This window comes from Danio rerio, chromosome 8, assembly GCF_052040795.2.
Source record: "Danio rerio strain M-AB ecotype USA chromosome 8, GRCz13ab, whole genome shotgun sequence".
Classification (NCBI taxonomy): domain Eukaryota; kingdom Metazoa; phylum Chordata; class Actinopteri; order Cypriniformes; family Danionidae; genus Danio; species Danio rerio.
In genome coordinates, this window is record NC_141028.1 from 7,532,501 (window position 1) to 7,559,037 (window position 26,537).

General features: G+C 32.5%; 1 protein-coding gene and 1 long non-coding RNA gene across 6 annotated transcripts in view; both read right to left on the reverse strand.

Annotated features, from left to right (window-relative positions):
• The window catches only part of LOC100333709 (leucine-rich repeat transmembrane neuronal protein 4), a 464,907-nt gene that overhangs the window by 218,677 nt on the left and 219,693 nt on the right, over positions 1-26,537 (reverse strand). The window lies entirely within an intron of this gene.
• LOC147842546 (uncharacterized) lies at positions 21,998-24,407 on the reverse strand. The gene is made up of 2 exons (XR_015497497.2): positions 23,290-24,407; positions 21,998-22,995 (listed from the first exon to the last, which is right to left on the reverse strand). It is a non-coding gene; the product is annotated as an uncharacterized LOC147842546 (long non-coding RNA).

The following is a 26,537-nucleotide window of genomic DNA, read 5'->3' on the forward strand; positions in this document are numbered from 1 at the left end:
TTTGGAACAAATACAAGTGGAGTAAATAAGGACAGATTTTTTATTTTTTTTTTAGGTGGAAAAATAACATTAGTTAAATTTGTATTTACATGAGTAAAATGACAGCCAATAACAACAGCGCTCATTTACATGTAAATAATCCTTAAAGCCTTAAATAAGCCCTTTTTCTATTGAACACAAAATAAGTTATTTTGAAGAATGTTGGAAACCTGTAACCATTGACTTCAATCACAGAAAAAAACAAATACTATGGAAGTCAATGGTTACAGGTTTCCACCAATCTTCAGCAGATCTTCGTTTGTATCTAAAAGAACACAATTCTTTTGGTAAAAGTAAAAGATGTGCAAATACGGACAGAATTTTCATTTAGGTGAAAAATACTATTAGTAAGATTCTTATTGAAATACATAAAAATGACAGATAATGACAACAGAGCTCATTTACATGTAAATAAACCCATTAAAGGGATAGTTCACCCAAAAATGAAAATGCTGTCATCATTTACTCACACTTTTTCCACCAGTTGACCACAACAGAAGATATTTCGAGAAATGCAGGAAACCTGTACCCATTGACTTCCATAGTAGGAAAGATTAGGAGTAGATTCTTATTTACATACATGAAGATGACAGCCAATAACAACAGAGCTCATCTACATGTAAATAAGCTAAATAAAGGAGAGTGGACCTAAAGGGACAGTTCTTTTTGTAAACGCTCAAGACCTTCGAAAAGCAGAAAAAGACAAATGCATGATCATTATGGGATGTGCTGTGAGGAGGCGCAGCAATACAAGGTATTCACACTTGACTGTGTTGTACAAAAACACATGTATTATGATGGGAATTACAGCTGCCATCCACATCCTTTTCATTCACTTGATTTCTCTTTCTTGTAAGGCATGTAACGTGGGTTCATTCATTCAGCAGTACTTATGAGTTCCACTGAACGGTCCAGTAAATTGATGCAGACTGTGACTAAATAAAAGAGAAGGGTCTCAGCAAAATCGAATCACAAGTGGTCGCAAGAGACGCATTTGAATGAATGTCAAAACTGTTGAAAATAGGGCCTTTTTTTCTTTCCACGAGTGCAGTTTTGACAAGGCGCAATTTAGTTATTGTTTATAAAAGTAAATGCTTACAGTGTATAGACACCTAAGAAATGCATACAGTTTTTGTTTTGTTTTAAGTCAAAATATAAAATTTTCTTACTCCAACGGCAGATTATTTTGCTTGTTTTAAAGAAAAAAAATATTTTAAATTAGACATATTATTTCTAAAAACTAAACAATATTTTTACTTGTCTAGAAAATGCTTCTTGATTTAAAAGTTTTTAGATATTTGGACTAGAAAGAACACAAAAACTCCAAGTTGGAAAATCTTATACATAAATGAATGAATCGATTGCTCAATAAATGCATAATTAATTATGGAAATAAATAAATGCATTCAAAAATGCATAAATAATTGGAAATCAAAGAAAAATACTACCAAAAATGAAAATTACACTTCACCTTTTTAGTTTTATTTTATACACAAAAGAAGATAATTTGAAAAACGCTATTGCTGACACCCATTGACTTTCACAGTATTGTTTTTTCCTAACTACATAAGTCATTCTTCAAAACAAAACATGTTACAGTTCATACAACAGTCTGGTTCTCGAATCTGATTGGCTGATAGCCATGAGATTATTAAAGTAATATCAGGACCATACCTGCCAACATTGGTCTCTGAACATCTAGAAGACCGGGAGCCGCTGCGATTGGATACTATACCAAAGTCTTAAGCTGATGACCGGATGAAATTACATGAGTTGGATGAAATTACGGGAGTTTTCCGGGAGAAATACCAAATAGGAGGGTGGCGGGAGATTTGTCTGAAATACAGGAGACTCTCAGGAAAAATGAGAGTGTTAGCAGGTATTATCAGGACTCTGACAGCCTCTTCACCCTTGTGTATTACTCCACCCAAACCAATGACGTGAAGAAGGCTAAACAACTCTCTACACAAATACTGCAGCTTTTGGACAACATAATGTCCATTTGAGGCTTTTCAGACAAAAATGTAGTTGTTTAGATTGCAACTATACAGTTTATTAATAGTGCATATTTGAAAATATGTTTTTATCAATTCATGACACATTGCCTGCCGTGAGCAGTCCTCTGACAGCTACTAATTCAATATGGTGGGTGTCTGTATTTTAGTCTACTGTAAAAAAGTTATTTGTTTAGGATATGTCTAAAGGCAATATTTTGGTCACAGTCATCTATTATTTACTCCAGAGCAAATAGATTTAACTGCAATGTTAAGTTTTTTTCTTTAAAAACTTTTTTTTTTTTTTTAAATCAGTCTTTTGGCTGATTTACTTGTCGTTATATTGTTGTTTGTTAAATACTATTGACCAATAAATGCAATTCATATAAACCGCAGAAATATTTAATAAAAAAATAAGTTTGCATTACAAATTTTGTAGTAGTTTAGCACGACTTGAAAAGAAATTGACGTTACTTCGTTCTGCCATAAGATGGCGCCAGACCCAGCATAATAAACGCAAAGTTAAAAATGTTTTTCTGAGCATAATTTAAAACAAATCTTCAAAGAATCATTATAAAACATGTAAGTGACATTCTTAGTCGATCTGCATTTATGCCATATAATCTTGTAGTGATTGCTTTGCTTTCGCTTTTTTGGGATTCAATTTTTCCTGAGAAATACTGGGAGATCTCTGTAGACTGATGGCATTTCATGCCTTTCAGCCTTAAAAATTTCAAATGTGAGCAAAATCACTTGTCTCGTCATCACATTACAACACATAATCATTTAAATGCTAGTTCTAAAGTGACATTTGTAAGCTGGCAACGGTTTCTGCTGTTGTGACATCAGCCACAGATGTCAGTGAATATATCACTCATAGCAGTGCGATTTAGCTGTATATCGGCACCGGTGGGGCAGAGGCGCAAAAAGGGGGTATGCAGTATATGCGGCACATAAGGGCGCCATTGTGCCAAAACGATTTTTGAAATTATTCTTTTTAAAAGTTTCAAATAATAAAAAAATAATTAAATATGTTTTGTTAAAAATTTTTATTTTGCATTTTATACAAGTATAATATTGTATTTTGTTAAATAAATAAAAAATACCATAAGTTGCATACTTTGGCACACACGTTTTAATTCAAAATCATTTAACACAATAACATGCAGTTACACAGCCAAGTGTAAAGTGTTTAAGTAGATGTAACTGTTTTGATTTTTTAAATTTTTTATCAAAATAAACTGTCAAATCATACATACAGCACAGTTGATGTCAAAAGTTACGATTAATCTAAAAAAAAATTCTTTATTTATTATTATTTAATTAATTAATTATTTTGCCAAAACAAGAGGGATCACACAAAATGTATGTTTATGTAAGTACAGACTTCAATATATTCCAGATAAAATAGAAAACTATGAACCCGCATACTCCTCAGTAAATGTGTAGTTGCGCACCTGCTGGTGGGACACTAATGGCTCGTTTCCACTGACTGGTACGGTACGGTTCGCTACGCTTTTATGGCCGTTTCCACTCTCAAAAGGCATACTGAACCAAACCGTACCGTACCACTTTTTCGGCACCCTTTCGAAAGGGTCCCAAACACAAGAAAGGGTACCAAAAGGCGGAGCTAAACGCGCAACTGAACGCTATTGGTAGCGTTATTGACAAGCTTTGGAAACTCAATCCTGCGAGAAGCTGACAAAACACGACACATGACATGACACATTCAGAAAGAAAAGGACAAACTCGAGTGATGCACGGGAAAAAAGGAGTATGTTATTTCTTCAGCAAACGTGAACAAACTGCCTTGTTTTAATTTTTATCATCACCTTTAGGACTAATATGAACTGGGAATGATGGAATGACTCTCTAACATAGTTTACATGTGCTGCTGAAGATTACAGACACAGATGAGAGGTTTTCACTGACTGTAGGCTATACTTTGTGTTGTTTTGAACCAAATATAGGACGAAATATTTGCTGTGTGTAGTTTTTCTGTAGTTGGTAGCATGTCGGAGACTGTAAGGGTCTTTATGTGTTCATTTAGGTTGCATTTATTTATTTAATATAATTACAGACGTTACAGTAGGCTGTTTCGCACGGTCATTGATCTGCAGTAATAATCAACTCCTGTACATAGAAAAGTTAGTTATAAACATTTATACAGAAGTATTTATGTCTGTAAAGCGTCTGTTTTGTGAGAAGTGCTTTTCATATGATATGTAAGCGACCCGTACAGCTTTATTGTAGACATTTCCTCAAGCGAGAATGATGCGACTGAAACTTTCTGTCATACACCACGCCCACCAAAAGGGTACCCTTGGTAGTGGAAACGCAAGGCTGATAAAGGTGACCCGTACCGACCCGAACCGTACACTCTCAGAAATAAAGGTACAAGAGCTGTCACTGGGGTGGTACCTTTTCAAAAGGGACACATTTGTACTTAAAGGGCTCATAATGGTACCTCGAAAGTATATATTAGTACCTAAAAATTTTAAAATGAACACTTTTGTACTTTTTAGGTACTAATATGTACTCTTGAGGTATTAATATGGACCTTTTAGCCACAAATTTGTATCTTTTGAGAAGGTACCACCCCAGTGACAGATCTTGTACCTTTATTTCTGAGAGCGTACCGTACTGTAAAAGTCAGTGGAAACGAGCCATAAGGCACTTGGCATGCAGCCTCAAGCCAACGCACGCCTTCCACGAGTGCTGGTATACAGCGATATCGCACTGCTACTCATGTGATATTAATCATTCAAAACCACATGAGCAGAAATATATGAGGTATTTTTCATTTTTGGGTGAAAAATGCTCATTTCTGACACCCATTGACTTTCATAAAATATATTTTTCCAACTATGGTATACACTGTTTACCAGCAAGAAGCATTCTTCAAAATATCTTCTCTTTTTTTTTGAAGAAAGAAACTCATAATGGTTTAAATTCACATGAGGGAAAAGATATAGTTTTTGGGTGAACTATCCCTTCTCTGTAAAATAAATAAATAAATAAAAAAATACTGAGTTTGACACAATTGATTTGTACGGAACCCCGGAAGGGACGTAGTGGGGGAGAAAAAAAATGGGTGGGTGAAAAAAAAATAATGGGTGAAAGAAAAAAAATGGGGAGGAGGAAAATATATATTTCTAAGTTTTTTGCGTTCTCTCGCAAAGTTTTGCGTTCCCTCGCAAAGATGTTTTGCGTTATCTCGCAAAGATGTTTTGAGTTATCTCGCAAAGATGTTTTGCGTTCCCTCGCAAAGATGTTTTGCGTTCCCTCGCAAAGATGTTTTGCGTTATCTCGCAAAGATGTTTTGCGTTATCTCGCAAAGATGTTTTGCGTTCCCGTCGCAAAGATGTTTTGCGTTATCTCGCAAAGATGTTTTGCGTTCCCTCGCAAAGATGTTTTGCGTTATCTCGCAAAGATGTTTTGCGTTCTCTCGCAAAGATGTTTTGCGTTCCCTCGCAAAGATGTTTTGCGTTCCCTCGCAAAACTGTTTCTCCACAAACACTTCCTGTTCACTGCACTCACGTAAACCCTCCCGTTTTTGCCGAAATTCTCCCGTATTTTACCATTCTATCCCACTTTCTTTACATTACTGTGAGTATGCTACCTATGAACCAGTGAATGCATGTATAAGCACTGACTGACAGACGCGCTTTGTACAATAAACTGATCCCAGATCAGCGTGTGTACACGCCATTTACAGAGGAGCGGGTGTATGTTTAAACAGACAAATACACTAATAATATGGAAACATCTCCGTCCTGCATGTTTTATTTTAAACAGCTTATTTTCTCTTAAATGAGCACAAACAGTTTCTAAAGTAATGGACTGCTTTCATTATAGATCTGTGCATTCTTACAGAGACACCTCTGTTATCAAACTAAACAAAACATGAGATTCATTTGCTGCGCACTTGTTTGATAACAGAAGTGTCCCTATAAATGGCGCGTACAGACGCTGATCTGGGATCAGTTTATTGTACGAAGCGCGTCTGTCAGTCAGCGCTTAAACATACATTCACTGGTTCAGAGGTTGCAAAGTGAAAGGCGACAATCAGCGCACAGTAATGTGAAGAAAGTGGGATAGAATGGTAAAATATGGGAGAATTTCAGCAAAAACGGGAGGGTTTACGTGAGAAGTGAACAGGAAGTGTTTGTGGAGAAACAGTATTGCGAGAGAACGCAAAACATCTTTGCGAGGGAATGCAAAACATCTTTGCGAGGGAACGCAAAACATCTTTGCGAGGGAACGCAAAACATCTTTGCGAGATAACGCAAAACATCTTTGCGAGGGAACGCAAAACAACTTTGCGAGGGAACGCAAAACATCTTTGCGAGATAACGCAAAACATCTTTGCGAGATAACGCAAAACATCTTTGCGAGGGAACGCAAAACAACTTTGCGAGGGAACGCAAAACATCTTTGCGAGATAACGCAAAACATCTTTGCGAGATAACGCAAAACATCTTTGCGAGGGAACGCAAAATATCTTTGCGAGGGAACGCAAAACATCTTTGCGAGGGAACGCAAAACTTTGCGAGAGAACGCAAAAAACTTAGAAATATATATTTTCCTCCCACCCATTTTTTTCTTTCACCCATTTTTTTTTTTTCACCCAGCCAATTTTTTTCTCCTCCACTACGTCCCTTCCGGGGTTCCGTAGATTTGTGTTGGGAAAACATGAAGGATTTAAGTTACCTTATTTGTTGTTACAAATTTAAGTTGATTGAACATAAAACAGTTGAGTTGTCAAAAAAACCTTAAGAATTGTGTTGCTTCAGCTCAATTCAAATAAGTAGTCCTAACAAACAGCAAATGTCATTGTCATTTCAAAAAAATATTTAGATGAATGCTCTAATGTATGCATAAAAGCATGAATAAATGTGTAAACATAAGAAAAAACAAACAAACAAATAAATAAATCCTACAAAAAGGAATTGAAAGAGGGCTTGACATTGCCCTTTCCATCATCCAGTATCCGCAGGGATCACCGGGATGAGTCAGTCACATCTCAGTGGACTTTCTAAAAGCACAGCGGGTGGTCGTGGACAGCATGCGAACATACCTGCCAATGCACAGGCACTTACCGCTCACTCTCCCTATGATCTGACCAAATGTTGGCGAAAATGCTGTCCACAAGTCCTTTATTGACTAGAGAATGGGAGGCCCTTGACAGGGATTAGGACACAAGAATAGTGGAGACAGAGCTCTGGAATATCAAAAGCGCTCTCCTCTCCAGACACCAGGATGAAAAGATGTGGAAGCGCAGCCCGGGGTGCCACCTGAGGAACTGTGATTTCCAGCCGGCCGGCTAATGACCTTCCGCAAAAGAGAAAGCCTCCTGTGCCGCTCTTTGGCGTGATGGCTTTCAATCTCCCATCACAAGAAAAGCACAACCCGTCATGCCTCAACGGGCCCTCATATGACACCCGCTGGAGGAGTGTAGATGGGGGAAGATGGATGGATGGACGAGGTGGAACAAGTGTTTGTTCCTATTTGCATTCAGTACACATTTACATTTACTCATTTAGCAAGTTTTATCCAAAGTGACTTACAAGTGAGGAGTAAAAAAGCACATTACAGTTGAAGTCAGAATTATTAGCCCCCCTGAATTATTACACCGCTTCTTTATTTTTCCCAATTTCTATGCTGCTATCTACTGTACCTTTGCATGTTTACTTGCTTTCATGCTTACTCTAAAGCAAGAGCAGAATAAGAGAGAATAAAAAACGCAGATAAGTTAAACACCAAGCTTCAACAGGTCCTAATAAGACCCCAGCTGGAGAGGAGGACGGAAAGAAAGATGGATGAACAAGTATACCAGCAGAATCAGCTTCCTCTACTGATGGCCTTGGATTATAATGGACTTTTGGATGGTTTGACGTGGCAACTAATGCGGCTGCCGGTTATTTATAGCATTTCAGAGCTGTGCCGCGGCAAGAAAAATTAGGGTTTGCTCCGATTTATCAAGGAGCTCATTAGACATCAGACCGGCAGGGCAAACAGCACAGATGACATTAGCCCCAGACTTTACATTTACAATGGCTGCGTTTACATGCAGCCCGATGATGAGGCCGTAATCAGATTGATGGCTCAGTCTAAACACAACGAACGGCTTCTTGTAAAATTGATGGCTTCATGCGAACATCTCAAACGTTCTGAATTAATTTTCGATCGGACTGGAAGAGGTGGTGACCTGAAAAATATTGGATCGATCAATTTGAATATTTTCACAATTAGGGTTAAACAAGTTGGATTAAAACATATACAGCTAATGTAAAAGCTATTCATCCTCCTGTGATTTTGTTTTTATTTTCAATTACTTCCCAAATATGGAGACCCGGAAGGGACATGATGGTGGAGAAAAAAAATAATTGTTTACATTTGGTTTCTTTAAAAATATATATTTGGTTATATTATTTTAAAATAAGAAAAATATGAATTAGAAAGAAAAAAATAGGAAACATAAATAAAAGAAAGATTATTTAAATAAATAAATAAATAAATAAATAAATAAATAAATAAATAAATGTGATGAGGTGGCCGAGTGGTTAAGGCGATGGACTGCCAATCCATTGTGCTCTGCACACATGGGTTTAGATCCCATCCTCGTCGCTCATATCCTTTTCCTAGAGATGGGTTGCGGCTGGAAGGGCATCCGCTGCGTAAAAATGTGCTGGATAAGTTGGCGGTTCATTCCGCTGTGGCGACCCCGGATTAATAAAGGGACTAAGCCGACAAGAACATTAATGAATGAATAAACAAACAAATAAATAAATAAATAAATAAACAAACATTGTGGTTCATATTTGGTTCCTTTAAAATTTTGATATGTCACAAAACATCAAACTTTATAAATAACTAGTTATAATTATAAAGAATGAATTAAAATAAATAACAAATAAATAGAATGGATGAAAACACATAAGTAAATAAATAAATAAATAAAGAATAATTAGAAACAATAAAAATAAAAAAACAAATAAATAGAAAGATAAACAAATACATAAATTAAAAGATTAAATATACATAATAATAAAATAAATAAATAAATATAAATAATAAATATAAATAATAACAAATAAATGAATGAATAAATAAATAAATAAATAAACAGATAAGTAAAAAATGAATAAAAATAATAAATATAAATAATAATAAAAATAGAAAGGATAAACAATTAAATAAAAATAATAAATAAATAAATAAATAAATAAATAAATAAATAAATAAATAAACAAATAAATAAATAAATAAATAAATAAATAAACAAACAAAACTAAACAAAACAAAACAAAAAACAAATATAACAAATCAATCTATTCATTTAGTTTTGAGATAACAAATAACCAGTTTTGTGGTCCAGGATCAGGGATCACATTATAGCAATTAACGTTTAAAATGTATGTACTGAAGAAACTGAAACTGTATTTAATTCATTTAAATTGACAAAAGCATGCACAGGATCTTGTTTTTGTTATTTTTTTCTCACAGACTGAGCATCCATCACAATTCTCATCACAGTTTTCAGAGGCTTTCTTTCAGCAAAGTTTGAATTAGGCTGATTCATCTCCAAAGAGCCGCTTCCTTGAAAGACTGTCATTGTTTCCCAGACACTTGAAAGCGACACTGAGTTTTGCGGTTATGCAGATGCTCTGGTTAAAAATGCAAGAGAGTTACTATCTTTTCACAAGCGAAGAATACGGAGCCCTCGGGTCCCCTTTTTTGTCAACTGGAATATCTAGCAGGAAGAATATCATGAAAACAGCTCTCCAGGCAAGCGATGAAACACACAGTGCCTCGCGAGATTTCAGGAACATGGTGGATCTGAGACTTTAGCTCCAGAAAATCCACTTCTGTGCGCCAATGACAAGCAAAAGTAGTATATTTTAAAACAATCATAAAACACCAGAGGTTTTATGGGTGTTATTACAGTGGGAGGGAAGGCCAGTGTATGCTTAACTAAATGTGAAGATATGATTTGGTCAGAGAAGACTGAAAAATACTTAAATATGTGCTAAACATGTCAGCTCTCTTTTTAAACATGTCTTTGTGACGTCAAAATAACAAAATCATTCAATTCAAGGATGCCATTTTTAAGACACTTATGTAATAATTCACAGATATATCAGTTCACAATAAATTATTAATAAGTACTTATTAAATTAAGTTAATCATGTTCTAACTTAATTTTATAAGTTATGTAAGCTATTTTAAACATTACACAAGTTAAATGGACTCACAAGATCAACTTGATTCAGCTTAACAAAATTAAGGCAACCAGGATTCTTTTACAATGCAAAAAAATCTAATAATATTTATTCATTTAAGACTTATTTACATTTGTAATTTTAAATGTATAGACTTCATTATTTATTTCAATAACAACTTATTATTAAAATGTATTTGTTTTATATTACTAACATTTTACATTTTTTATTTTATATTTTATTTTATATTTTTATTTTTAATTCTTTTATCTTAAATATTTGCTAAAAAAAACAAAAAACAAAACAAGTCAGCTTGCTTTTAAAATATGTCCTCATGTCATTAAAGGTTGATCTTTTCAGGACATTAAAGGATTCAGGAATTTTTAATTATTTTATTTTTTTAATTAGTAATATTATTATTTTATTTAAATTTATATTTCATTTTATATATTTTTATTCCATCTGTTTATTTAAAAATTTTATAAAATATTTCATTTTATATTTTATTTTTATTTTATTTGATTATTTTATTGATTTATTGATTGATTGATTGATTATTATTTTTTTATTTATTTAATTTTACTTAATTTTTTATTTTATTTATTTTTATCATTATTTTTTTTTTCATAAAATGTTTATTTTATTATTATTATTTATTATTATTGCTTCATTATTTATTTTTTTACTATTTATTTTTATTAAACTATTTATTTAAAAATGATTATTATTTTTATTTTACTTGATTTTTTACAAGTAATTTAATTATTTTATTATTATTTTATTGATTTTATTATTATGTTTATTATTTTTAATTAAATTGAATTTAATTTTTTATTTTATTTTGTTTTTATTACTTTTATTTTACTTTATTTTTTATTCATTTTTGTTTTATTTATTTATTTTTAGTTTATTTTCTTGTATTTTTTGTTTTATTGAATTGAATTTAGTTTGTTTATTGTTATTTCATTTATTTTTATATGTTTTTAATTTAATTAATTTTAAATAAATAATCGTTTTATTTTATTTTACTTTATTTTTGTTTTATTTTTTCTTTTCTTTATTATTTTTTATTTATGTATTATTTTTTATTAGCTTTTTATTATTATTTTTATTAATTTAATTAAATTATTATTATTATTATTATTATTATTATTATTATTTTATATATATATATATATATATATATATATTTTTTTTTTTTTACGGTGCAAAAAAGGCCAGAATATACAAAACCAATGAAACGGATAAAAATTAAATGAATAAACTGGTAAGAGGAGACTGAATGTTTCGTAACTATTTGCAAAAAAACCCTGACCGCTTTACTGCCAAACATCTTATCAAGTCAAAAAGAAAATTAATAAACTTTATTCAATTAAACACAATATTGAACTACATTTAAATCCTTTCAATGAAGAAAGAAATGCTTATTTATTTAATTGAATTTAGAATCAATCTTGTAATTTTACCATAAGTAATGATCAAAAGTAAAAATAAAGAGTTAGAGTTAAGTAAAACATGATAACCATTGGCAAAAAAAAAATCACATATGCAATAAAAAAAACAGCCTCCAGAAACAATAGTGGATCTGCATCTTCAGCTCCAGAAAGAAAGAAAAAATAAAAATTACATTAACAACAAGCAAAAGTAGTACATTTTAAAACATCCATAAAACACCCGAGCCTTCCAGTCTCTTATTTCAGCGGCAGGGAAGGCCAGGCCATCCATAACCCCGTCTGAAAATGAAACAGTCACCGCAGCAGAATTGGAATTTGAAACGGCACATTAAAAGATGTCAGACACATACGTTTCCATTCCTGCAGCCTTATAGAAGGACTCATGTTCAATATTCAATTTCGACTATACGGCTGAAGCTTCACTTACATTCACTCTCTTCTCTCAGCCAGTAATTACACTGCAGACCTGGTAGAAGCAGATTCTGAAATCCATAAAAACAAAAGCTCTCTAATACCAGGAGACTGTTATCTGTTAGTATTATCATACATCTTAACGGTGAAACTATCTGCTGTCTGTGCTTATATTGGCATTCGGTTCAATGCAGAGCCAATCAAAGGAGCTGAAAATGTCATGTGACTTATTACTTTGTTGCTGCAGGACAATGATGTCATGACAACACTGATTGGCTGATAGCAGTATTACACAGAGTCACAAACACTTTACTAATGAGTAGATGGAGATGTGATGGGCAAGACTGCAGAGAGAGGGCAAATCATGTACAATTCATGTTGCTTTTTGAGATAGCAATGTTGTAAATGAATGGAGGATATACATTTTTAAAAAAAGTAAATAAGTAAATAAATATACAAATAAATAATAGTTGGTGGTTATTCCACTGTGGCGACCCCTGATAAATAAGGGATTAGGCAGAAGGAAAATGAATGAACAAACATTAATAACAATAAATAAATTATAATAAATAAAAATATACATTTAGCTAATTATTAAATTAAATAAATTTGTAAATGTGTATCAAAATATTTATATATCAAAACATAAAATAATTGTGTAAAAAACATAATATTAAAAAACAATAATAATAACAATAACATTAATAATAATAATAATAAAAGAAAAATATTAAATAAAAATAAATTATTAATAATAATAATAATAATAAAGAAAAAAACATTTAATAAATAAACAATAAATTAAATAAATAAATAAATAAATAAATAAATAGATAGATAAAATAATAATAATAATAATAATAATAATAATAATAATAATAATAATAATAAAAATAATAATAATAATAATAATAATAATTTTTGCAAATTATATCAATTATTTAAATTTTATACTAAATATTGGTTTGTTACAATCTAATGTGTGGTTGATTTTTATATATCCTGTAATAAAATTAAATGATCTGATAAAATCTGGCACATGGAAATATTTGTTATGCACTACTCATATATAATTAAAGCTATTTTAAAGGGAAATTAAAGCAAAAGATAGAACTAATTAATCTATAATCTAACTGATCTATTAAATGTAAAAACAAATAAATATATAACAAATAAATAAATATATTTTTGCTAATTATATAAATTAATTTAACAGTACAGATAAACAAGACTCAGCCCTGATGTGTGTGTGTGTGTGTGCGCTGTATTTAAAGTCCTAGTAATCAGTCTTTGACAATCCTCCGGCTGTGTGTTTGCAATCAGTCAGGATCGGGAACCATTGTGAGTGTGTGTGGTCCATGACTGGAACGTGTAGTCCATATACCGGTGAATTTGTAATCCTTATAGTGCAGGGGTGTCCAAGTTCGGTCCTGGAGGGCCGGTGTCCTGCACCAGCCCTCCAGGACCTAGTTTGAATTGCATGTTTACCAGTAATCTGCCAGAATTAGATTGCTGGTGATTGTGACAATATAACTGAAATAAATAAATAAATAAACTGCATTCTTCAAACTTACAAAAATATTTGTAAAGTAAACATACAATTTTAAAGTAGTATGGGCATTTTGGTGGTATTTGACTCGAATTTAGTCACTAAAAAATCCTAAAACATCTACAATTCTTGCAAGGGAATTGCTGTAGCAAAGTAATGCTTCACGGATCTGAAGAGAATCCATGTTGACATTTTAAGCTTTCAAATGATATATCGTTTGTCATGATTGCTTTATGTTTAGACTACAATGCAATAAAACTAAATTATCTGATTTAATCTGGCACATGAAAATATTTGTTATTTAGTATTCCAATATGTAAAATGCTGTTGTAAAGAAAGAGAAAAAACATAAATATATTAAATATAAAATAAATAAATAAATAAATAAATAAATAAATAAATAAAATATATTTTTAATTCTAATTAATTTAGTTTAGTTATTGGTTTGTTATAATCATATGCGTGACTGATTTATATAATTACCTGCTATAAAATTAAATAACTTGATTAAATCTGGCACATTTGTTATGCATTACTCTAATATATAAAATGTTGTTGTAAAGAAACAAAATATATAATAATAAATAAATAAATAAATAAATGATAATAATAGTAATAATAGTAATAATAATAATAATAATAATAATAATAATAATAATAATAATAATAATAATAATAATAATAACAATAATAATATAAATAAATAAATAATAATAATAATAATTATTATTATTATTATTATTATTATAAATAAATGAATAAATAAATAAATAAATAAATAAATAAATAAATAAATAAATAAATAAATAAATAAATAAATAAATAAATAACACTTCCTGGGAGAATAGTTATAGCAATATTTGGGATGCATTATTCCAACCTATAAAACATATTCTGCATGCAAACATTTAAACTATGGATAATATAAAATGCTTGCATATAATGAAGCAAATTAATAAAAGCAAGAGCAAATGAGCAAACATATGAAAATGACTGTGCATGTACTGCCATCTAATATGTTAATGTGCTAATCAGATCTGAACGCACAATGCCCTGTTATTCATTCATGACGGGTGTTGTGCCTAATGGTGACAGGATGTTGCGCATTGACTCAGTCTTGACCCGAACCACACTGTCACAACTCTGACCGCTGGACAAATCTGACATGACAGGCGTGCAATGTGATCTGAGTGTCACGTAAACCGCTTCAGACAGAGACGTCCACATACGGCCTAATTAAGACTGGCAGTTTGAACCGTCATGGCTTCCGGCATAAACACACGACATATACACAACACAGGTCTGAAAGCATTGATCATTTCATCAATTGACCACTGCTCAGCGTGAAAGCTTATTGGTTAATCTGCTCTGCAGCATTCCGCTTATAATAATAATAATAATAATAATAATAAATAAATAAATTATGGTACATCTGTTTAACACCACACCGTTGTTTTCAAGCATCTGCAATTATTGTAACCAAGAAACAAACATTTGAGAAATGTATAGGCTACGTTTCTCCGGGTACATTTTGTTGCATGTTTCAGATGGCAAATCTACTAGAAAGCATTGTCTATATTTTGGTGAATTTAAAATATATATTTTGGGTGTGTTTTGTTGCACCTATCAGATGGCAAATCCACTAGAGAGCGCTGTCTACAGTTTTGCACTTCTGAAATATGTCACTTAAAATGTGATTTGGTGCACGTTTCAAACGGCAAATCTATTAGTAAGCAATTTCTAAATGTTTGCAAATCATAACAGATAGCAAATCCACACAGATTTAGGACCTGGGGTCTGTTCTTTGTACCTTGCTTAAATGATCTAAGATGATTTGGCAGATCCTAGATCTGTTAATCTTGATAACTGATCTCTGGTTAATTTGGTTCTTCAAACATATTTGTGAATCAGATAAAAAAATGTCTGGATAAACTGATCTGAGATCGCTGCGTGTTAGTGTAATTTCATTTCGGGGGTGCAGATTGCATACGTTATATATATATATATATATATATATATATATATATATATATATATATATATATATATATATATATATATATATATATATTTTTTTTTTTTTTTTTAACTTTATTTGTATTTTCCAAGTGTATATAACTACTACTGTAAGAAAATATCAGAATTCGGTACATACTTTCAGTATTTTCTTTGCTTGAATTGACCCGATCTAATCCTGTTTATATGAAATGAGCCTGCTACCGACCAGGTTTGAGCTAGCAGAACTGTTGCTATGACAACAACTCTCGGATCAGTTTTGAAGAACGAAATGATCCAGGATTATGTCAAATCGTCAATAACCAAATCCAGCTAAGTAATCCACGTACGGAGAACAGACCTCAGGTCTCATTTTTAAGAAGACAGATGGTAGACTGTGACTGAAGTGAAAAAAAAGTTCAAAAGGTTTAATAAATTAAAAGTTATGTGCTTTTATGTTCATGAAAATCATAAAACATTATATGTATATGTTATTATAATAGATAAAATATGTTTTTTACAAAACATGATTTCATAGAAAATTCACGGAAAATCAATAGCTAAATTACTGAACAACTTAAATTCCAAATTTGAAATTGATATCTCAAATTAGCTTTCAGTAAAACTGTTTGGCCGAAGTACCGAACATCACGACAAGTTTCCATTGATGACAATATAAAGCTGCCCCCTATGTTTTGAGAAATATAACCCCTATATATATATATATATATATATATATATATATATATATATATATATATATATATATATATATATATATATATATATATATATATATATATATATACATATACATATACATATATATATATACATATATATATATATATATATATATATATATATATATATATATATATATACATATACATATATATATATACATATACATATATATATATATATATATATATATATATATATATATATATATATATATATATATATATATACATATATATATTTGAAAATATGTGTAAGGTAGACATACAATTGTAACGTAGTTTGGGCAGTTCGGTGGTATTTGATTTGAATTTAGCCTCTAAAAAAAAAACACTAAAACAAACATCTAAAAACATCTAAACAACAGTTTACATGTGGATTGCTGTAGCAAAGTAATGCTTTACTACTCTTATGATAACTTGTGTTGCAAATTAATAAAAAATAACTGTTGCTTATTAATATCTTTCAGTCACCAGATTTGGAATATAGACATTTTAACCTTCCAAATGATATACATTTTGTCATGATTGCATTACAATACAATATTATGTTTTCAACTTGTAATAGTAAATGGTCAGACAGGTTGTAAATGTGTTTCAGTCTATTAATCAGCCTACGTCTAAAAAAAAAAAAAAAAAACTGTGGTAAAAAAACATATTCAAAGGTCTTAGATTAGACCTATTAAACCTAGTTTGTCATGATTAGATTAGGGTTTAAGCGCAAAAAAGTGATGTAAACGTAACAGTCCCGATATCGGGATGATGACATTTAAGAGCTTAAAGGTGGTTTTCTAAAAAATGATCCTTAACTTTCAACTCCTCTGTATGTTCACACATAATTCACCTGAACCTTACTTCTATAGTATATATCCATCCATCCATCATTTAATCCATAGCATCCATCAATCCATTTATCTATAGACCCATGCCATCCATCAATAGTATCCATCCATAGAATCCACCCATCCATCCATAGCATCCATCCATCCATCTATAGTATCCATCTATCCATCCATCCATCCATCCATCCGTCCATTTATAGTATCCATCCATCCATCCACCCATCCATGAATCCAACTAAAGTATGTATCCATCTATCCATTCATCCCATCCATCCATCCATCCGTTTATGGTATCCATCCATAGCATCCATCCATCTATCCATCCATCCATCCATACAACTATAGTATGTATCCATCTATCCATTCATCCCATCCATCCATCCATCCATCCATCCATCCATCCATCCATCCATCCGTTTATGGTATCCATCCATAGCATCCATCCATCTATCTATCCATCCATCCATCCATACAACTATAGTATGTATCCATCTATCCATTCATCCCATCCATCCATCCATCCATCCGTTTATGGTATCCATCCATCTATCTATCCATCCATCCATCAATACAACTATAGTATGTATCCATCTATCCATTCATCCCATCCATCCATCCATCCATCTATGGTATCCATCCATAGCATCCATCCATCCATAGCATCCATCCATTCATACCATCTATCCATCCATAGAATCCATCCATGCATCTATAGTATCCATCTATCCATCCATCCATCTATAGTATGTATCCATCCATCCATTCATTCATCTATTCATAGCATCCATCCATTTATCCATGCTCCTTAACTCTCCACTTTTCTGTATGTTCACACATAATTCACCTGAACCTTACTATTTGAACTTTACTTAATTCAATGTTCAGAAGTTTATGCTACAGGATGTGTGCAGACGAGTGCATATTTAACTAAGTTGTGCCTAATTTGCATAGTTAAACACAACATTTTAAAGAACTCGTAACAGAGAAATTTTGCCATTCCTAATCTAATCAATTAACTGGGCAATATGTTAATAACAACAAGTGAATTCTCTCGCCTTTTCACCTGCAGTGTCTGGCCTTAACAATCTCTAATCAAAAGCTGATTGGCAAAAGGCTCGGCGGCTTCAAATGCCATTGGCAGAAAACAAGTGAATCAGCCGGCTTCTCCTTCAATCTTTTATTTAACGCATTTTCAATCAGCCGAGCGGGATGCGGGAACCCTAAATGAATGGCATGAAGCAGAGAGATGAACACGGCAGCGGAGATCAATACGGGCTCCTGATCTGCAATTGATGAAAAGCTTCTGCTCGCTGCTCTTGCTATAATCTCAGATCCTGATTTATCTGCGTAGGGAATGTTTTACCGAACGTGCCATATCGATTGGCCGTCCCATCAGCCTGTGTCTCTCATCCCTCGCTTTTACTCGCACGTCTATTACTCTTCTTTGGTCTTCTTGTCTTTCTCTCAGCCTTATTCTCCTTTCTATGCCTTCCCTTTGCATTTGCATTTTTCCATTATGCCGCAGGCTCTATAATGTCAAGAAGAAGCCATTAGCGCTCGCATTCATCTCAATGGAGAGCGTTTGGCTGGCAATGCCAAAGTTAAGAAGTACATGAAGCTGACAAACTCTCACACTTACAAAATACAAAAACAAACGCTTGGACCTAGAAAACTATCTGTCTGTCTGTCTGTTTCTCTGTCTGTCTGTCTGTTTATCTATCTTCCTATCTATCCGTAGTATCCATCATCCATCTAACTATAATATTCATCTATGATATTCATACAATAATCAATCTATCCATTTATATTATGCATCCATCCATCCATAGTATCCATCCATCCATTCATAGCGTTCACCCATCCTTCTATCTACTGTATCCATCCATTCATCCATCCATCCAAAGCATCCATCTATCTATAGCATCCTTCCATCCATAGCATCCATCTATCTATAGTATCCATCCATTTATAGTATCCATCCATCCAACATCCATAGCATCCATGCATCTATTTATAGTATCCATCCATCCATCCATCTATCTATAGCATCCATCCATCCATCCATCCATCAATCTATAGTATTCCTCTATCCATCCATTCATCTGTCCATATCCATCCATTGTATCCATCCATCGTATCGTATCCATCCATCGATTCATAGCATTCGCCCATCCATCTATCTATGGTTTTCATCCATCCATCTATCTATAGTATGTATCCATCCATTCATTCATAGCATTCATCCATCCATTTATCTATGGTATCCATCCATCCATCCATCTATCTATGGTATCCATCCATCCATCGCATCTGTCCATCCTATCATCCATCTATCCATCCATCCATCCATGCATCTCATCCATCTATCTATATGTAGTATTCATCCATCCATCCATTTAATTATAGTAACTATGCTTCCATCCATGCATCTATCCGTCCATCCATCCATAGCATTCACCCATAGCATCCATTTATAGCATTCACCCATCCATCTATCTAATATATATCTATCCATCCATCCATCCATCCATCCATCCCCACAGTGTCCATCCAACCATACATCCATCCATCAATCCATAGCATTCACCCATCTATCTATCTATCTATCTATCTATCTATCTATCTATCTATCTATCTATCTATCTATCTATCTATCTATCTATCTATCTATCTATCTATCTATCTATCTATCTATCTATCTATCTATCTATCTATCATCTATCTATCTATCTATCTATCTATCGTATCCATCCATCCATCTATTTATTGTATCCATCCATAGCATCCATCCATCTATCCATAGCATCCATCCATAGCATCCATCCATCCATCCATCCATCCATCCATCCATCCATCTATCCACCTAACATTCACCCATTCGTCTATCTATAGTATGTATCCATCCATTCATTCATAGCATTCATCCATCCATCTATCCATAGCATCCATCCATCCATCCATCCACCTAACATTCACCCATCCGTCTATCTATGGTTTTCATCCATCCATCTATCTATAGTATGTATCCATCCATTTATTCATAGCATTCATCCATCCATCTATCTATGGTATCCATCCATCCATCCATCCATCCATTCATCTATAGCATCCGTCCATTTTATCATCCATCTATCCATGCATCTCATCCATCTATCTATATATAGTATCCATCCATCCATTTATAGTAACTATGCTGCCATCCATCCATCTATCGTCCATCCATCCATAGCATCCACCCATAGCATCCATTCATAGCATTCACCCATCCATCTATCTAGTATCTATCCATCCATCCATCCATCCGCAGAGTCCTCCTAACCATCCATCCATCCATCCATAGCATCTACCCATCTATCTATCTATAGTAATTATCCATCTATAGTATGTGTCCATTCATTCATAGCATTCACCCATCCATCTATCTATGGTATCCATCCATCCTTCCATCCATCCATCCATCCATCCATCTATCCAACCATCCATCCATCCATCCATCCATCCATAGTATCCATCTATCCATCAATTCATCCGCCTATTCACCATCCATTTATCTATAGAATCCATCCATAGAATCCATAGTATCCATCCATACATTTTTTTGTATACACACATCAATAGTATCCATCCTTTTATAATATCCATCCACCCACCCATGCATCTGTTTATCTAGTGTCCATCTATCAATCCATCCATCCACTGCGTAAAACATATGCTGGATAAGTTGGTGGTTTATTCCGCTGTGGCGACCCCTGATAAATAAAAGGACTAAGCCAAAGAATAATAAATGTATGGCAAACACTACTACCAATATCAACATAAGTAGAGCAAATGTTGATTTCATGCCAACTACAAGACATAAAGTGTTGCCACCTGCCACTCTCTCGAGTCATACGGCGTTATTTAGATATATTTTAAGCAGATGTTCCTCCAGAAAGAGCTCTTCCTGTTCCTCTAGAAGGGTCAGACTGAAAGGCTTGTATGAGACTCAGTGTATTTACACAGCAGCTGCCGCCAGATGGGCTGTAAGTATGTCCTCTCCCTTACTAAATTGCTTTTACCGTGATATAGCACTTCTGGGGATCATTTTCACAAGACTTTGAAGTCGTTTCACTTTTTTTTTCTTCACTTGGCAACAACCTGTTCCACTTCTTCTTGCACTCTGGCCTCAAATCAAGTGTTATCAGCTGAGAATATAAATATATATATATATATTTTTCTTGTTAAATTCAGCACTTTCAATCTACCCAAAGCTTCTTTTTATGTCACGGTATTTATAGTATTTATTTATATTGCAGAATGCCTTGCAGGAGGATTCAAAGCCTCAGTGTACCATATCACAATTCCATTTTCTGTGATATTTTAAAGGCTTCATTTTATTTATTTTTATAAACTTTCCAATGGGAGGCAAAAAGGGGCACCATAAAGTCTTTCCGACAGATTGTAGATCAATATAAAATCCAATTTTGATAAATATCTACAATTTTGACATTTTTTAAAACCAAAGTTGGAGAGCTGAGAACCAAAAAAACAGAGATCTATCACCTTTCACTGAATCCATCTTATTAAAATGGTTGATAACAAGGATAGATGGCATTTTGTATAACACTTGCACTTCTGCCTGGTAGGACTTAAGGATGTTTGGGAAAAGGATATTGGTCAAGCTATTAAAGAGAATGATTGGTGGATTGTGTGTGATAATATATACCCGAAATGTATCTCTCTTACGATCCATGAGCTTAACTTAGTTTTTTAATTTTTTAATTTTTTTTTTTAATAGGGTATATCTTACACCAATATTTATCAAGAAAATGTTTGCCAATGCCACAGACTTGTGTTGTGTTCCAAATATAAAAAGATACATTCATTCATTTTGGGACTGTGACAACATTTTACCATTTCCGAAGAAAATACATAAGGTACTGGAAAATATTCTCAAGCTAAATTATGAAATGACCCCAGCTTTCAGCTTTGTATTTATTGAATCTTAATGTGAACAAGTTGTTTGAAAAAGATGCATTACAGTTATTTATTGTGCTGGTATATTTAGTTAAAAAAATATATATATTTTGCTACTTTGGTCTGCGTCACAGGCTCGATCTTTCAAAATGTAGATATCACAAATTGCTACATGGCTACCATTAAAAAAACTTACCTACTGTATGACAAACATAAAAAAATCTGACAGATTTTAGTGGTCTCCCCTTTTGGAATCTGTAAAAGAGCTCTCTAAAATTAACACATGATCTTTGTTATTTATTTACAATTTTTGTTTAATTTCCACTTAAAGACTGCTCTTAAATGATGTGATTGTACTTTATTTTTATCTATATATTTATGTTTTTGTTTTACATTGATTTCTTTGTTATTTTCCATTTTTAAGACTGTGCACTTTGTAACTCATTTAAACATCTTGATGTTAATATTTTGTAAATGTGGGTATACAATAAAAAAGGCAAAAAAAGGGTTATGTAACTATAGAAATAAACATGAATTGAATTGAATTCCAGTATAACTGAAAACAACTAAATATGAAATAATAAGAAAAAAAAACGGAAAAAAAATAGAAATCAAAAGATCAAAGTTATGAGATAAAACAAAGGTCTGAATAATGATAAAACTCAAAATCAGGAGTCAAAATGTCAAAATTATTAGATAAAAACTCAAAAAATAGATATCAAAAGGTCAGAATTATGAGATAAAACTGAAAAAATAGATATCAAAAGGTCAGAATTATGAGATAATACTGAAAAAATAGATATCAAAAGGTCAGAGTTACGAGATAAAACTCAAATTAGATATCAAAAGGTCAGAGTTACGAGATAAAACTCAAATTAGATATCAAAAGGTCAGAGTTACGAGATAAAACTCAAATTAGATATCAAAAGGTCAGAATTATGAGATAAAACTCAAAACAAAAATTAGATATCAAAAGGTCAGAATTTTGAGATAAAACTGCAAAAATTAGAAATAAAAAGGTCATAATTATGAGATAAAACTCAGAATCAGGAGTCAAAAGGGCAGAATTACGAGATAAAACTGAAAAATTAGATATCAAAAGTTCAAAATTATGAAAAAAACTAGATATTAAAATTACAGAATTATGAGATAAAACTAAAAAATTAGATATTAAAATGTCAGAATTATGAGATAAAGCTAAAAAATTTGATATCAAAATGACAGAATTATGAAATAAAATTTAAAAAATAGATATCAAAAGGTCAGAACTATGAGATAAAACTCAAAATCAGGATTCAAAAGGTCAGTGTTATGAGTTAAAACTCAAATTATACATCAAAAGGTCAGAACTATGAGATAAAACTCAAAATTTGAAATTACAGGAAGGAATTATGAGATAAATTTTAAAATCAGGAATCAAAAGGTCAAAATTATGAAATAAAACTCAAAAATTGGAAATCAAAGATCAGAGTTATGAGGTAAAACTCGAAATCAGATTTTAAACGGTCAGAATTAAAAGATAAAACTTAATAATTAGAAATCAAAGGTAAGAATTATGAGATTAAAAACTCAAAATTGGAATTCAGAAGGTCAGAATTATGTGAGAAAACTCAACAATTAGAAATAAAAGGTCACAATTATGAGACAACATCCAAAAATCAGTTATCAAAAGGTCAAAATTATGAGATAAAAAAAAAAATAATTGCCTTCAACTTCACAACATAGTGTGTATGTTATAAAGTTAAAGGCATTTTTTTTACATAAGCAAACAAAGTCTCATGTAAGATTTTTTTTTCCTCAGGAAAAAATATAAATGAATAATATATCCATTAAACATATTTTGATAGATAAATATTTTAAGTACTGCAACAAATCTCTTGTGCATGTTTATGTGAGAAAACAAATTATAACAACGGCTTCAACAAGAATTCAACAACAATTGCAAATTTCCTAGATAAATATCCAGCTGTAGAAAAATGTCAATTAACCTAAAAAACACGAACATTAACAACCAAGTGTGCGTTAAAATCTCCGCATGTTGTCAGCGAGTCTCAGCTAACATCACAACAGCTGCATTTTTCCTCCTTTCACAACACAATGAAGGGCAGACTTCAAAACCGCCAAAACTAACACTGAAGGAGCTGCAGAGTCCAGAAAGTGTGCATCGGCTATCCATTTACAGCTCACACACACACACTCACAAAGAAGCCTTTTTCCTCCAGAAGTCCAGTGTAAAAAGCACATCTACAGTTCAGCCAGAAGCACAACAGTGGTCATACGAGAGCTTATTTTAGCCACAGACTCTGTGCTGCGCGCCTCAGCGTGTGTGTGTGGTGAAGGATGGAGCTGTTAGACTCCTGCTGTGGGCCGCTTCTTCATCAGCTCCGACTGGACATCTTGTTAAAGTGGAAGGAAGAATGGATGGTGCAAACTTTATGGCGCTATTGCACAGCAAATCAATGTCAGTCTGCTTTAAAACACACACGCACACACACACAACCTTTCAGTGGGATATACTATACACACGAGGCCAAATTAGCACTGGAGATGCCTATAGTCTTGTGGACAGAAATGGCAGTGCATATGTTTCACGCAACCTGAAGCAAATCTTCCTGGAAGAATGTCAAAGTGGCATCTGTATGGAAGCAAATCTAGTCCATGTTCTTTATAAGCTTCAAAACCGCCAGTGGTGTGAAAAAACTTCAGCGGAATCTACACAATAGCATGACCATCTACATCTAATGTGATTCTGGACACACATACAACATGTTACTATTTTATGAAGCCAGAGGAGAGGATTTGTGAATTACAATAGTGGAAATGTATATCTAAATGACATTCATGTATAGAACATGCGTTCCAGGAGTCATAATGTACTTAGCCATTCAAAAGAAGAATATGCATGAGAGTTCAAAAACTAGGGCGTCACGGTGGCGCAATGGGTAGCATAATTGCCTTAAAGCAAGAACTGGTTCGAGCCCCAACTGGGTCAGTTGGCAATTCCATGAGGAGTTTGCATGTTCTTCCTGTGCCCTTGTGCGTTTCCTCCGGGTGCTCCAGTTTCCCCCACAGTCCAAAGACATGCGGTACAGGTGAATTGAATAAAACTAAATTATCCATAGTGTATGTGTGTGAATGCAAGAGTGTATGGGTGTTTCCCAGTGTTGGGTTGCGGCTGGAAGGGCATCCGCTGTATAAAACATGGTGGATAAATTGGCGTTTTATTCCACTGTGGTGACCCCAGATTAATAAAGGGGCTAATCGAAAATGAATGAATACATTTTGTAAACTATAATTCAGACTACAACTCAAGGAACTTAAAAAATGGTGTACCACATTGCGCATTACACACACAAATAAAATAAAAGATATGTAATAAAAACAATAATACAATAAAAATTATAATTAATAAGAAAAATAATACAAAAATGTAATAAATTTATAATAAATATCCAAGTGTTTATAAATGCACTTGATAATTTGATTATATATGAAAACCCTGCGTGGTATGTAACTTAAGTCATATGTAATTTATAATTAATAATTGACATAAAAAAATAATAAATATATTATTTTGTAGATTTTTTTATCTACAATATATAACTTCAAAAATGTTTTTTAATCAAAAATAATTTTCAAACATTGTGACACTACATTATATGACTTTTTTTATTCACACACACTTTTTGTGATATAGATAATACTGTTTAAAAATTCTCTACTACTATAGATATTATATATATATACATACATATACACATACATATATATATATATATATATATATACACACACACACACACACACACACACACACACACATATATATATATATATATATATATATATATATATATATATATATATATACACACACACACACACACATATATATATAGAGTGCTATATATATATATATATATATATATATATATATATATATATATATATATATATATATATATTAGGCAGGGCTCGAAATTGCGACCATTTTTTCGCCTGAAATTTTATCTATGCGACCTTAAAATATTTTGGGAGCATTTCTGCGAGTGCTTAAAATTGTTGTGTGCGACCAGATTTTACTGCAAAATGTTCACCACATGCGCAGATTCGGGATACATTCACGCAGAATGCATCTCTAAGCTCTTTGTCTGCACTTGGAACGCGAAACGCAGCGTTCAGGAATGGTTTAAAACAGTTGTCATGTCAACTTGCTGCAGTAAACAAATCCAAGGTCGTAATGCTTGCCCCGCCTTCACGGTCTTCTTATTGGCCCACCACTGCTCTAGCAATGAACGCAAATGATTGGTTAATATCAGCTGTCACTCA